Below are 14,215 nucleotides of genomic sequence, written 5' to 3'. Positions count from 1 at the left end.
CAGTACATTAGCCATTGCAGTCAAAACTCAGTCATTCAGAAAATGATTAGAGGCTATTGCTGTTAAAAGGTTATTTATTACTCACAAATAATTAAAAGAATATTTTGAAAGAAACAATAGGTGCCGTTGATTTACAATCAAGGCACCTACCTGCTTACATTTTGGTTATGCATCAAACACTATTTTTCCACAGGGTCTGTGGCTACAGAAACTTGGATTAAAGTGGTTGGCAAATGATTCCTGGTGGCTGCTATAATCTTGTTCCTTTCTGCCAGAGGAAAACCAGTTTACAGCAGAAGCGGGTGGGGGAGAGTGGAAGAGAACTTCAAAGGATTTGTGAAGAGAAAAGAGGTCTATCGAGCTGAGTTGTCTGTCTCATGGCACTGTGTCACCATTTGGATGGGTGAAATGAGCTGTTTTCCAGCAGCATGGAGTAGTGGCTAGAGCACGGGCCTGGGAATCAGAAGGTACTGGGTTCTAATCCTGACTCTGCCACTTGTCTGCTGTGTGACCTTGGGCAAGACACTTTACTTATTTGTGCCTCAGTTGCCTCATTTGTACAATGGGGATTGAGAATGTGAGTCCCACGTGGGTCAGGGACTGTGTCCAACCTGATTTGCTTATGTCCACTCAGTACGTAGTACAGTGCCTGGCACATAGTACATGCTTGACAAACACAATAATAATAATACTGATGATGATGATGAGAATTATTAAGGGAGCAGTCTCAAAACTACAGGGGATCCATAGATGGGAAAGAGCATTCGGAGGAAACCTAACTTCTCTAAAATCTGCCTGGAGTCTTGTTCAAATTGGATCAATTTGAATAGCAGGGAGACAGTTCATCTAATTATCTGCTTCTCTAGGACAGTCACATGACTCTGCCTTTGGGAAGAAGGGATCCTGTTCCTCTTGCCCCATTTTTGACCGGGCCCCATCTTTCCCAGCCTGACCCAATTTAGCTGGAGTCTTCTTGGTTTCCAGCTTGCCCCCTTGCTATTTTTCTTCCATCCCACCGCCTCTTGTCTTCTATTCCCCTTCCTAGTGAATCACTCTCTCCATTCTATTCCTTGAAGTGTTTTCTTCCTGAAACTTAATTTTGTCTTTATTGCCAATCAGATTCTGTTCTTGTGGTGTTGGTACAAAATTCAATGAATACAGGAATGCTAGCCAAATTATGAGTTAATATTTCTCTTGTTGGCACCTGTCCATTCTTACTGTATGGATCCAGTCCAACCTTATTTCTAGACTATTTGACTTATTTTTAATAAGCCTAAAATTTCTTTTCTTTGGAGGAACCAAGATATCAGCTGTGCTGGGAATTGATGTTTGAGTGCAAGTTTCTGAAGTTCTAGGGAGTAGCTACTCATTGCTACAAACAGTGCTATTATTGAGTCAGAGTAATGCCTCATCTCACCCAGTAATCATTCTCAGACAGAGCAACAGGATGCAACATGATGGTAGCTCTCCCATGCCATCCATCCTACCAGGTCACACTGTTGCATACAATCCACCATCTGCAATGTCTTCTCATAATTAAGGACCAATTTTACTTAGGAATGTTAGATGCAACTCCTTATTATGGATGTCTCATCTGAATACACCTAAAAATGTCTCAAACCCATTGATGTATTTGCTCTACACAACTTCCCATAGCAACACATTCCACCTGCTGAGTGAAGGAGGTGTCTCCCTTCATTCCTTTAGAAACTTCCACCTTCAAGCTTCAGTGAGTGAGGATTTGAAGAATAACAGCTCCATTTTCATGCTGCCTACACCCTTACTGAATTGTAAACTACAATCCGTTTCTTCTCAGCCTTTTTTCTGTTCCATACTCAAAAGCCTTATATTTTCAGCCTCTTCTTTTTCAGAATATTACCCTGAGGATTTTAGTTGCACTTCTCTGTCTTTCTCATCTGGAGCTACATGTGATCTTCCAGAAGTACACAGTGGTAGTTTGAGAATAGTGCCCGATACTGTGATGCCAATAAAGGAAGCCAAAAAAACCCAGACAATCTGCAATCAATAATAATCAGTGAAGTATTGGTTCAGCGCTTACTATATACCAAGCACTACTAATCAAGAGTAGAGAATCTTGGGACCATTTTTTCCAATCCTAAATTGCTCTTCAAAGACCTACTGAGGAAATGTATTTTCCACCAGTTAGGCAGGGCACATCACCCTTTGGGTCTCATTCAACCATGAAAGCCATTATCAAAAATATGATAATGAGACCTTATGACTAGGAATTTCAAATATGACTTTGCCATTCTCCCTTTTGATTATAGCAGCCAAGATTCTCTACCCTTTGTATTCTCACTGTCTATGAAGAGCAGCATCATGGCTGTTAATGTTGACATTTGCTTTTAGGCATTTGGCAGCCTTGGTTTAGTTTTTCCACCCTCAGAGAAATGATTTCTCTCAGAAAAAGATTTAAGCCTTCTTTATAAATGGAGCACTTGTTAAATATTTGTGACTTCCCTTTGACCAGAACTGTGACATTGTATTCAATGACAACATCCCCCACTAGCTCTGAATCCCCCCTTTCCAATAACTATGGATCTGTTTCCCAGCTTAAAGCAAGTGTTAATGGAAACCCTGCCATGAAGAAAAACACTGTGAGCTAATAGTCTTTGGGTGAAATCCAGCCAACTACTAATGAAGCCAATGGTAGTCACACATACACGAATTTGGCCCATGATAGTAATAAATCTGTTTTTTGATGTCATAAACATAAATGCATACTGTACTCCAACCTTTTACTGGAAGGGAGTTAAATGCATAGAGAGTCATCAGTACTTGGAGCTTAAGTAAAAATGGTAATATAAACAAAGTCACTGAATTAAAGTCACGGTTATATAAAAGTGTCCCATTTAAATCAGTTTCCATTGCACAGGTTCCATTTAGCATTCATTTGGGGAGTTTGAAAAGGAAATGCTTCTGCTGTAAAGATAAGGTCATGCCAGGGCTTCATTATTTACCTGGGCATTTGTACCTTCAGAGAGCTGGAGTAATGGTGACTTAGCGTTAATGCTTTGGTGAGTGAATAATGGTGAAGATACAGGATCCCTTAGTAAGCAGGTTACACTCAAGCAACGACTAGAAACTCATTGGTGTCTTTGTGTCAGTGCAGAAAATACTCCACCAAAATACATGCCCTATTCATGGGCTGACTGCAGCTGAAATAAATGCATTTCAAATCCGATTTCCACAAAGTGCAAACCACATTTAGAATCAAAATTTGCCCAAAAGCCCCTTCTCCCTTCCACAGCAATTACAAATTTGACCAGATGAGTGCTTAACAATGTTACCTTCTCTTTCTAGCTACAATACATTTAGAAATGGTTTGTGACAGAAAGTCTTTTTATAGCCTGCTTTCAACATGCACTTACCTTTTAATGGTACATTCGCTGCTAGTAAAAATGTAATTGTAGTGCACCAAAAATCAACACATTTTAAGCTTTCTGAGTGTATTTAAACTGTCAACAATGTGCTGCCTGACATATAACATTACTCTGCTTCCACCTTTAATGGCGTTGCTGTTTTCAAAAGAAGGCGCCATGACCTAGAGCTTTTTAGGGCCTGTTGGACCACATGAACTGAAGATGACCTGTGTGGACAGGGATTCTATTGCAGTCTGTCATTGATGGCCATATTGATCTGGAGATGATGGCTGAGGACAGTGTGTACTGAGGCCATAGCAGTCCTCTGAGGTGATGATAAGCATCACTGATACCGTTGTGATGGTCTTGATTTCTCATTGTGTCTTCAGAAGCAATGAAACCCTTGGGCAGTAGGTAACCTGGTTTCAAAAGTACACTTCTGGGTCAAAAGGCCTGTACATTGTTCTCCAAGTTTCACCCTTCAGCACTTTTCAGTAATGGGTTTCTACACAAAGGAGCAGTATTTTTTAACCCGGTAACACCTTGGCAAATATTTTAATTGAAGAGTGTCAGTGATATTTCTGGAAACATTCTTAAAAACCACCTAATCAGGCACAAGTGAACACACTAGAGAAGAAACAGCATCTTTTACCAAGCCTTTTGCCACTTTTAGTTAAGCCCCAAGCAGTCCAAGTTCTTATTGGATGAAATCACATGATGTTTAAATACTGCTCAGATCAGTTTGCCTAAAACAAAGTTCTGGAGTCAGGCTTCAGTCATTGTTTGTGCTGCAGCATGGAATGTTTCTTTTCCTTTCAAAGTTCCACCCTCTTTCCTCTTGTGCACACCTTAGAGGAAAGATGGGAGTTGACAGGTAGTTAAATCCTTGGGAGACTAGATAAGTTACATGTTTACACATTACTAAGTAGTCAGGGTAAATTGAAATGTCACATGAAGCAAAAACTACATCATGACTTTGAAAGAAAGGCATGGTTGTGAATGTGTGAGTTTAGAAACACCATTCAGACTTAAACACTGGATTTTACCTCACAGTTTTTGACAGTAGAACTAGGCATATTTGGATTGGTATAGTAAGAAAATTTATCTGGTGGAATTTGAACAGGGTGATCTCCAAAATGTATTCCCTACAGAATGAAAAACCCATCTTCTTGTGGCCCCAGCAAAATGCTTTCCAATAGTTTAAAAATAGTCCATGCTGTCCTGATTTATACGTGGAAACTAGTGCTAGGTACCAAGTGGGTACTCAGGAATGAACAAATAACAGTGATGATGATATTTAGAACCAGCCACTCTCAATTTTAAGAATGGGTGCTCTAGATTCTAAAACAAATGAAAAATATTTTTGAAATTAAAAAAAAAAACTAGTTTACTGAAGGCACAGAGGAATACAGCAAACTCTGTGGAATTCTGAAATGCTGGGAAGCTAAACCAATCAATCCGAAGTACTTTATGGGCACTTAACTCCATGCAAAGCACCTGGTAGACGACAGTAAGATCAGAAGACAAGCTACCTGTCCTCAAGGAGTTTACGTATTATCAGAGAGGGCAGACTCAAAATAATTTGAAGATAGAAGAAGAAAGGAAAAATGGATATGTGAAGACAAGTGAGTGCTTAAATCATAGGTTATGCAAACTGATGGGTACAGAAGTATGGTGGATGGGTGCAAGTGCAAAATTTGGCTATCTCTTTGCTTTAGATAAGGACTGAAGGGAAGAGAAGAGATTCTTGCTATGTACTGTAAATGTTTTGAAGCTAAATAAAAAAACCCTGGATTTCCACAAAGTATTCAGATACTTTGTCTTTTGGATTTGTAAGAGCTTGCTCTACGGGTGCATAGATTTAATTTTCTGCTGTCTCGGTGATCTGGTATTGAAGTCTCAGTGATCTTCCAAGGTTGTACATTTTCGTGTTTTAAAATTTCCATTTGGAAAGAGCCAGGCATATGTAAATATTTGATTTAGAACCTTTAACCAGTCTTAGAGGATTTTGGCATGCCCTGTTCAATAACTAGTCCATCACAAGCACTTGCTAAATATTCATTTGAGAATTAGGTCTTGGAAAGGCGGGGTTGAAAAAAGGGGTTTATGCTTGGAACTGAGGGATGGAACTGGCATAATGCAAGCTGCTATTCAGCAATCCGATTGCTCTTTATACTGCAAAGGGCTTAATTATTGAAACAATCTGAGGGAACGAATTCTATTTAAGTATTATTAAATTCAGCCCTCCAAATATGCAGTTAAGCCTTGAGGAAGCTGACTCAGTTATGTCCCTCAATCACATACCATCCTCTGGGAAATCCTTGAAGTAATAAGGATGCAGATTTAAGTTGCTGCTTGTGTCAGCTTCGAATGAATTTGTGATCCAACAGAAGGGCAGAGAATGGTTTGATTAGGAAACTGATGCTAGAGGTGGAAAGATGAAATTGACATAATCACATACACAGAGTTAAAGGGGTGCAAGTGACAAGAAGAGTAGGAGTGAAAGGAAAGCCTTAGATGATTTTATAGTGGCACTGATTGCATCCAGTGGCATTCCCCAGTATTATCTCTGGATCATTGTCATGCTTTTTTGAACAGTGTCTTGTAAACTATGAATTTGCTATTTAAATTTTTATTGACTGGTTTATCTACTTTCTTTTACTTGATGACATTTGTAATGGCCACTTAAGGAACTACAGAATATTACGCCAGTCAGGAAAGCTGGGTCGCCAAAAGATCAGATCAGTCAGTCGATCCTATTTATTGAGTGCTTACTTTGTGCAGAACACTGTACTAAGCGCTTGGGAGAGAACAATATAACAGATACATTCCCTGCTCATAATGAGCTTACAGGTCAAGCCTCTTGGTCTCCCATCTTTGATTTATGTTCTTTTTATTGTTTTATTCCAAGAAAGAGCTGCAGTAGCCAAGTTGAAGTTAGAGCAACATCAATATATGGTATTTATTGAATTCCAGGGGAATGGGTGCTTCCATTGGGGAACATTGTAAAGTTTATTTGATAAGTGGCTGGAATGACAGCTACTGGGCTGGAAGGCAATGACCAGTGCATGCTTCTGGTACTCAACATCCCTTCACCGGGAAATTATGGGCAACTGCTTTGGCCCCAAAATGAGCAAGTCAGGAAAAGGGAAACCTGAGACTTCAGTTTTCACCTGGAAAGCCCTGTAGCTGACGTGGTTCCTTTTCCTCCATCATTCATTTCACTAATTCATTCAATCAATCGTATTTATTGAGTGCTTACTGTGTGCAGAGCACTGTGCTAAGCGCTTGGGAAGTACAAGTTGGAAACTTATAGAGATGGTCCCTACCCAGCAGCGGGCTCACAGTCTAGAAGGGGGAGACCAGAATTGTTAGGATTTTTCTGGATTACAATCCCTCATAACCTCCCCCAAGTTTTGGTCTCTCAAATTGGAATTCAGTCTGCTATCATAGTGGTCAAATCCTGCCTCTCCAAGGGAGTGCAGGGTATGGGATCAATGGGCTGCACTTCTATGTAGTAATCCCAGGCCAGGGAATTCTAAAGGCAGCATAAATTAAGGTCATTAGAAGTCTTTCACCACATATTCACCAAATCCTGTCTGTTCAGCCTCCACAACATACCTAAAGTCTGTTCTTTTCTCTCTATCCAAATTTCTACCCTGTTCATCCAAGCATTTACCTATCTCACCTTGATTACTGCATCATTCTTGCTGAACTCCCTGCCTCCTGTGTCTCCCAACTCCAGTCCATGCTTCCCTCTCTGCTTGGATCATTTTTCTACAAAAACATTCAGTCCATTTCTCCACTCCTCAAGAACCCCCAATGGTTGCCCATTCACCTTTGCATCAAACAGAAATGCCTTCTTGTCTTATGCTGTCGAGTCGTCTCATACCCATAATGACGTCATGGACACATCTCTCCTAGAACACCCCACCTCCACCTGCAATTGTTCTGGTAATTTATCCAAAGAGTTTTCTTGGTAAAAATACTGAAGCAGTTCACCATTGCCTCCTTCCTCACAGTAAACTTGAGTCTCCTTCCTTGAGTCTCTCCCATGCCGCTGCTGCCCAGCACAGGGGAGTTTTGACTTGTAGCAGATTGCCTTTCACTCTCTAGCCAATGCCCAAACTAGGAATGGAATGGTTATAATGATAATAATAATAATGGCATTTATTAAGCACTTACTATGTGCAAAGCACTGTTCTAAGTGCTGGGGAGGTTACAAGGTGATCAGGTTGTCCCATGCGGGGCTCACAGTCTTAATCCCCATTTTACAGATGAGGTAACTGAGGCACAGAGAAGTTAAGTGACTTGCCCAAAGTCACACAGCTGACAATTGGCAGAGCTGGGATTTGAACCCATGACCTCTGACTCCAAAGCCCGTGCTCTTTCCACTGAGCCATGAATGATAAATGAGCAATATTGCAGGTGAGATAGTCGATCATTCCAATAGATTGCTTGTATTCCTGCAATCTATGATCTTCTTCTGGTTAGATTTTATGACTCATTTGTGAGATTTCCCAATAAATTACATTCTTTGCATAGAGGATCAGTTTAATCGATCAAAGTCAATATCTACTAAGTAATATATACTTAAAATGTCTTATCTATGTGCTATCAAAACATTAGTATGTGGGTTATAGTCTCATCAACATCTGTCTCTCATACTTCAGGGACATTAGTGGCAAAACTATGATTTATAAAATTAGTTGTGAACCAAAATTCAATAATAGCAAAGTTAATTACATGTTGGTAAGAGTATAAACATACAGTTAGATCAATATGTAAATGTTGACCTTCAATGGTGTTTTCAGCCTTCTTTTAAGCCTTTAGTCTTGTAAAGATTAACTTAACTACCTAGAACTTATTTTCATGAAGCCACCCAAACATAGGATTCCTAAATTATTTGTGTTAGAATTACTCATAAATTCTCCAAATAACAAAAGTAAATGTTCTGTATGGGAAGGGGGAGTTTCAGCTAGCTGTGGCAGTGTCAAATGAGAGCTCATTTAAAGGAACTGTACAACTGAATTTAGTGGGAACCTGAGGGCTATAATTATTCAGTTTCCTCTCTTCCAGGGCACCAAATGGTGCACTCAGGCTCTGAAACAAAATGAGTTTACCTCACATGATGATGACAATGATGATGATAATGATTGTATTTGTTCAGTGCTTACTATGTGCCATGCACTGTTCTAAGTGTGGGGATACATACAAGTTAATCGAGTTGGACACAGTCCCTGTCCCGCATGGGCTCATGCTCTAAGTAGGAGGGAGTAGGATTTTAATCCCCATTTTACAGATGTGGTAACCGAGGAATAGAGAACTTAAGTGACTTGCCCAAGGTCATACAGCGGGCATGTCTCAGAGCTGAAATTAGAACCAGGTTCTCTGACTCTCAGGCCCTTACTCTTTCTGCGAGGCCATACTGCTTCTCTAAGGAGCAGCATGATTGAATATGTTGCTCCTTGAAAATGCTTTCCTCTGGCAGGCCGAAGGGCTAAGGCCTCAGTCTAAGCAGGCAGAACTGCAGAGCTATCTGGTACATCGCTAAGGCCCTGCAACATCTGCCATGCTGCTATCCTGACAGATGTTGGGGAAGCTGTGAGCTGGTTAAAGTGTCCCAGTTGATTTCACTGGACCTTGGTAGTGGAACTAGTAGTATGTATTGAGTGTCTACTGTCTGCAGAGGCTTGTACTAAGGTCTGGGAAAATACACACAGGAGAGAATTAGGCACAGTTCAACAACGTAAAGTGGAAGAGCAGGTGGGCTCGTAAAGAAAAATGAAATTACAGAAAGACCAAAACATTATAAAAGACCAGGACAATGATATATATATGAGAGCAACTTCATGCGATCCAACACATAGCTAATCAAATCTGTTTCTATTAGCCCAGGAGGACAGTACTCCAAAATCTAGAAGGCAGTATAAACAGCCATCAGCATTAACTTGTAATAACTAAAAGGGGTTATGATTGACTAGCAGGACAAGAAGAATAAGGAAATAATCTCAGACTCAAGAGTGACAGAAAAAATGATCTTTTTATTTTTAGATGAATGTAAGGAAAAATCAAAAGTCCTATACAAAATTATTCAAGATATTCTACCTCAGAGAAAAACAATAAATCACACACATTCTACAGTTCAAATCTCACCACAACAGGAGCATGCTTTAAGACTGGCTAGGTCTTGCTGTTCTAAGCTGAAACAAAGAATCAGATTGTTTATCTCCCAGACCATTCCAGAATTTTACTCCTAAAATGGATTAGTTACTTGCTAATCTCATACCCTAGATGATGCTTACATCATATATATAGAAATTATTATTTGCAGTGGTTCTTAATTTAGGGTACATGATCTGCCTTTATAATATTGTTTCCTGAACTCATTTGACTTGATGTTTTGGAGACATAATTTCAACCTGACATGCTTATACTACTTCCTGTTGTATCCTTTTTCTTTCTCTTGCCCGTATTTGTAAATTGTATTGTTTCCCTGTAGATTGTAAGCTTTTGGAAGACATGATCAGCTATCTTCTGCCAAACACTCCCAAGCCTTAGTACTGTGCTTACTCAAGTACTCCATAAATATCACTGATGATGATTTATAGGTTTTTATTAGTTGCCAGTTATTGCTACATCCTTAGAAAATGGGCCTTGGTCACAAAAGCTAGCACATCTACAAATTATCCTAACTTTTTCCTTGTGTTCCAGAGACTTGATTTCCTGATTTCCACCTAGCCTCAACAAGTTTTACAACTTTTATCTTGTCTCTTTCTTGGTCTTTCTACCTGATATTCTGTTCTTAGGAGCTTAGTGAAAGTGTTTCAAGTTCTTGGTAGATAACTGCTGTTTTCTCCCAGCCTATTGCTCTTTTGGAACTTTCTCAGTCCTCTTCCTTAGCCAGCTTAGGCCAAGTAGATATCCCCCATAAGATGTCAGTGGATGCTTATCCCACAGTGTATATGCCAGCAGGGTCAAGTGCCCTCTGAAATGGGGAACATCCTATGGCCACCAAGTAACTGGTTCAGGCCCTAGGCTACTAGTGTTCCTGCCCACTCAATTTTCTCTAATTTATCCAGAAAAAATCAGACACATTTTTTATTTGACAAAATCACTCCATCTTTGAGCTGTTCATCCAACCCAGCTTCTGATCCTTTTCTTTGTGTTCAGAGAAGAGTTTTTATTTGAAGACCATAACTATTTTTTCAAAAATATTGTCCACAGCTGCAGAGGCAGCTCTGGCTATAAGTACACTTCATAGATCTCCAGCTCAGACCCTTTCTCCATGGGGATTCTAGCACCCTTTGTCCACTGACCCCTGAATGACTTATGCCTCAGAACATATTGGGGAGAAAAGTGTGTGATCCTTTATGCAGTGTGAAACTGCATAAGCCAATGTTCCAGACACCATGAAGATAAACTTGATTTGTAGACAAAATGTAGTGAGGGGGGGGTATTTTTCAAAGGTTTCACCATGTGTTCATTCTTCCGGGGGCCAAAGATTTAGATTTTTATGTAATCTGTATACTTGGCTTAGTCACTTTATTACATATTTTTCAGATTACCCATCATCAAGAATTACAAGCCTTTCTTCCCAATTTCCAATTGCGGCAAGATTTGAGTAGCTGAATATGTCAGTAGGAGTAGCATGCAAATTGACATAGGCTGGTATAAGAAATGAAATAGTTTTTCATAACTATCACATGATTTTTGGAAACAGATGAGTCCTTTAACTAAAATATCACTGAGGTAACTAGAACCCTTTCTAAAAACAGGGAGAAAAGGTTAAAAGCAAGTGCTAAATAAATACCACTAATGTGATTGGAAGTTTCTAAAACAAGGTACAGAATTCAAAATGCATAATTCATTCTGATTGGGCTAAAAGTTCATCTCTTCTTAAAGGAAAATTTTGCTGAAATTTCCAACTTCTAACTATTGCTCTTAACATTTTTACTAATTTAGTAATCTTTTCATCCTAGACAGAACAAAATAGATGTTAGCAAACTATTACTTGTTTCAGTAAGCAAAATAGCTAATTATTAATTCAATATAAATCTGAACAATCTGGGGACACACTGATAATTGCTGGAGGTATATATGGGAAGAAAGTCATGTTTTACCTACAAATTAAAGCACAATAAAATTGGGGTGGGAAATACCCAAGGAAAGAGGAGACAGAGCATCTCTCTCCATCCCTGCCACTTAATGATAATAATATTTATAATAATAATAGCAATAATAATAATAATGATGGTATTTGTTAAGCATTTACTATGTGCCAAGCACTGTTCTAAGTGCTGGAGTAGGTACAAGGTTATCAGGTTGTCCCACTTGGGGCTCACAGTTTTAATCCCCATTTTGCAGATGAGGTAACAGAGGCATAGAGAAGTTAAGTGACTTGCCCAAAGTCACACAGCTGCCAAGTGGCAGAGACAGGACTAGAACCCACTACTCTGACTTCCAAGCCCGTGCTCTTTCCACTAAGCCACACTGCAGCCTGCAGGAGGGGAGAAGAAGACAGAATTTGTTTCATCATAGCCCCAAGTTTCACTTTGCTCCTATTTGATAATCAGTGTGAAAGGACTGCATTAAAGTACCATATTACCTAGTAAGCTGTGTTTTGGAAGCTGAACAGGTGTCACGTAAATAAGTTTGGCTTTCATGTACATGCAGATACTTGACAGGTTGTGTTGCTTTGAGACCATTTGGGGACGTGACTTCATACCTTATCTGGAGATTTGAGCTGGAGGGAAATAGTTCCCTAAGCGAAAGGCTTGTGCTGCATGCTAGTCACTCCATTTGACCCAGAAAGTCATTCTTCTTTCTTCAACATCTTTTTCCTTCCCTCTGGCTGCATGCCAGCTAGGCAGATTTTTGGCATGGCTGTTGGTGGAGTTAACGCTTAAAGAACCAGAATTAAACCTCAGTGAGAGATGAATTGCCAAATATTAGGAAAGCAGCACAAGAATAATAATAATAATGATGGCATTTGTTAAGCGCTTACTATTGCAAAGCACTGTTCTAAGCACTGGAGAGGATACAAGGTGATCAAGTTGTCCCACGTGGGGCTCACAGTCTTAATCCCCATTTTACAGATGAGGTAACTGAGGCATAGAGAAGTTGTGACTTGCCCAAGGTCACACAGCAGACTAGTGCCTAGAACAGTGCTTTGCACATAGTAAGCGCTTAACAAATGCCATTATTATTATTATTATTATTAGTGGCAGAGCTGGGATTAGAACCCATGATCTTCTGAATCCCAGACCTGTGCTCTATCCGCTGGGCCATGCTGCTTCCTCAGCGTGGCCTAGTGGGGAGAGCATGGGCCTTGGCGTCAAAGGACCCAAATTCTAATCCCAGCTCCACCTCTTGTCTGCTGGGTGACCTGGGGTAAGTCACTTAACTTCTCTGTGTCTCAGTTTCCTCATCTGAGGATTAAATCCTCCTTCCTCTGATTTAGACTGTGAGCTCCTGGGGGACGGGGACTGTGCCCAACCTGATTATCTTATATCTACCCCAGGGCTTAGTACAGTGTCTGGCTCATAATAAGCACTTAACAAGTGCCATGAAAAAAAAATTAAGCCCCAAAAGCAGAGAGTCCAAAATAAGGTTGTAAATATAAAAGGGAATCCCCTTAAGACTAGTGGACTTTTATCCAAATATAAAAGATTCCAGAACTGTCAGCTTCCAGTTTCAAGACTGGGGGTGAGGGAGAGGGTGAGATTCCCCAAAAGCGTTGAACCTGGAGATGGAGCTGGGAGGCTCCATACAGGCGTACAGGCAGCTGGTGGAGGCAGGGTTAGGAGGACTCATTTGTCAAAGCCTCCTTTGACTTCTCTTCTCTTAGCCAAGGGGTTTGCTCTCCTGCTACAATTATAGAGGCTTACTGAGCACCCATTTCATGTTTCTCACAATTCTGTTCCTTTTTTGATCCTCCTGGGACAAAAGTCCTGTTTAGAGCAACCTCAGCACATTGGCTCCTTCAAATCGGAAATACGTCACTTAATTCTATCATGAGGATGTTAATTCATTCATTCATTCAATCGTTTTTATTGAGCGCTTACTGCATGCAGAGCACTGTACTAAGCACTTGGGAAGTACAAATCATCATGGAAAGCAGTGTTGTCTGGTGGATAAAGCCTGGGCTTGGGAGCCAGAGGACCTGGGTTCTAATCCCAGATCCACCACTTGCCTTCTGTGTAATTTTGGGCAAATCACTTAACTTCTCTGTGCCTCAGTTTCCTCAACTGCAAAATGGGCATTCAATACCTGTTCTTTCTCCTACTTAGACTGTAAGCCCCATGTGGGACCTGATTATCCCTATCCAGTGCTTAGTACAGTGCTTGACACATAGTAGAGTGCTTAATAAATGCCATAGAAAGGATGTTGGTTGGTTTTCACAGGAACTTTTATAATTTTCTTCATTTTTCTGCTCATGTTCAACACCAGAGAATCTCTGCCTTTTTCTTATCACCGTCCATTCGAGTAGAGGTGGTTGCATAATTGACTCTAAGTCAGTGCACAAAGAAACAATTTTCGTTAGTGAAATTAAGGAGTGTGCTCTGTGTAGAGTCATACATCAGGCTCCCATATCCCTCTATCCAAATGACTTCCCCCACAGTCGTGTTTCTGAAACACACCTTTTGATTGATTCCGTCATACAGTAATTGTATTGCCTGGTTTTCAAGTTTTGAGTAATCTCCTATTAATGCACAAGATAGCTCTTGTTTTACAAATTTTAGTTTTCCATATAAATTACTGGTTTGATGTTTTTTCCTGTTGGACAAATTAGGTAACTAAAGCATTGTATCTGCTCTTGCTAGTACAAG

This window comes from Tachyglossus aculeatus, chromosome 2 (assembly GCF_015852505.1).
Source record: "Tachyglossus aculeatus isolate mTacAcu1 chromosome 2, mTacAcu1.pri, whole genome shotgun sequence".
Taxonomy (NCBI): domain Eukaryota; kingdom Metazoa; phylum Chordata; class Mammalia; order Monotremata; family Tachyglossidae; genus Tachyglossus; species Tachyglossus aculeatus.
Note: the sequence above shows the minus strand (reverse complement) of the source record.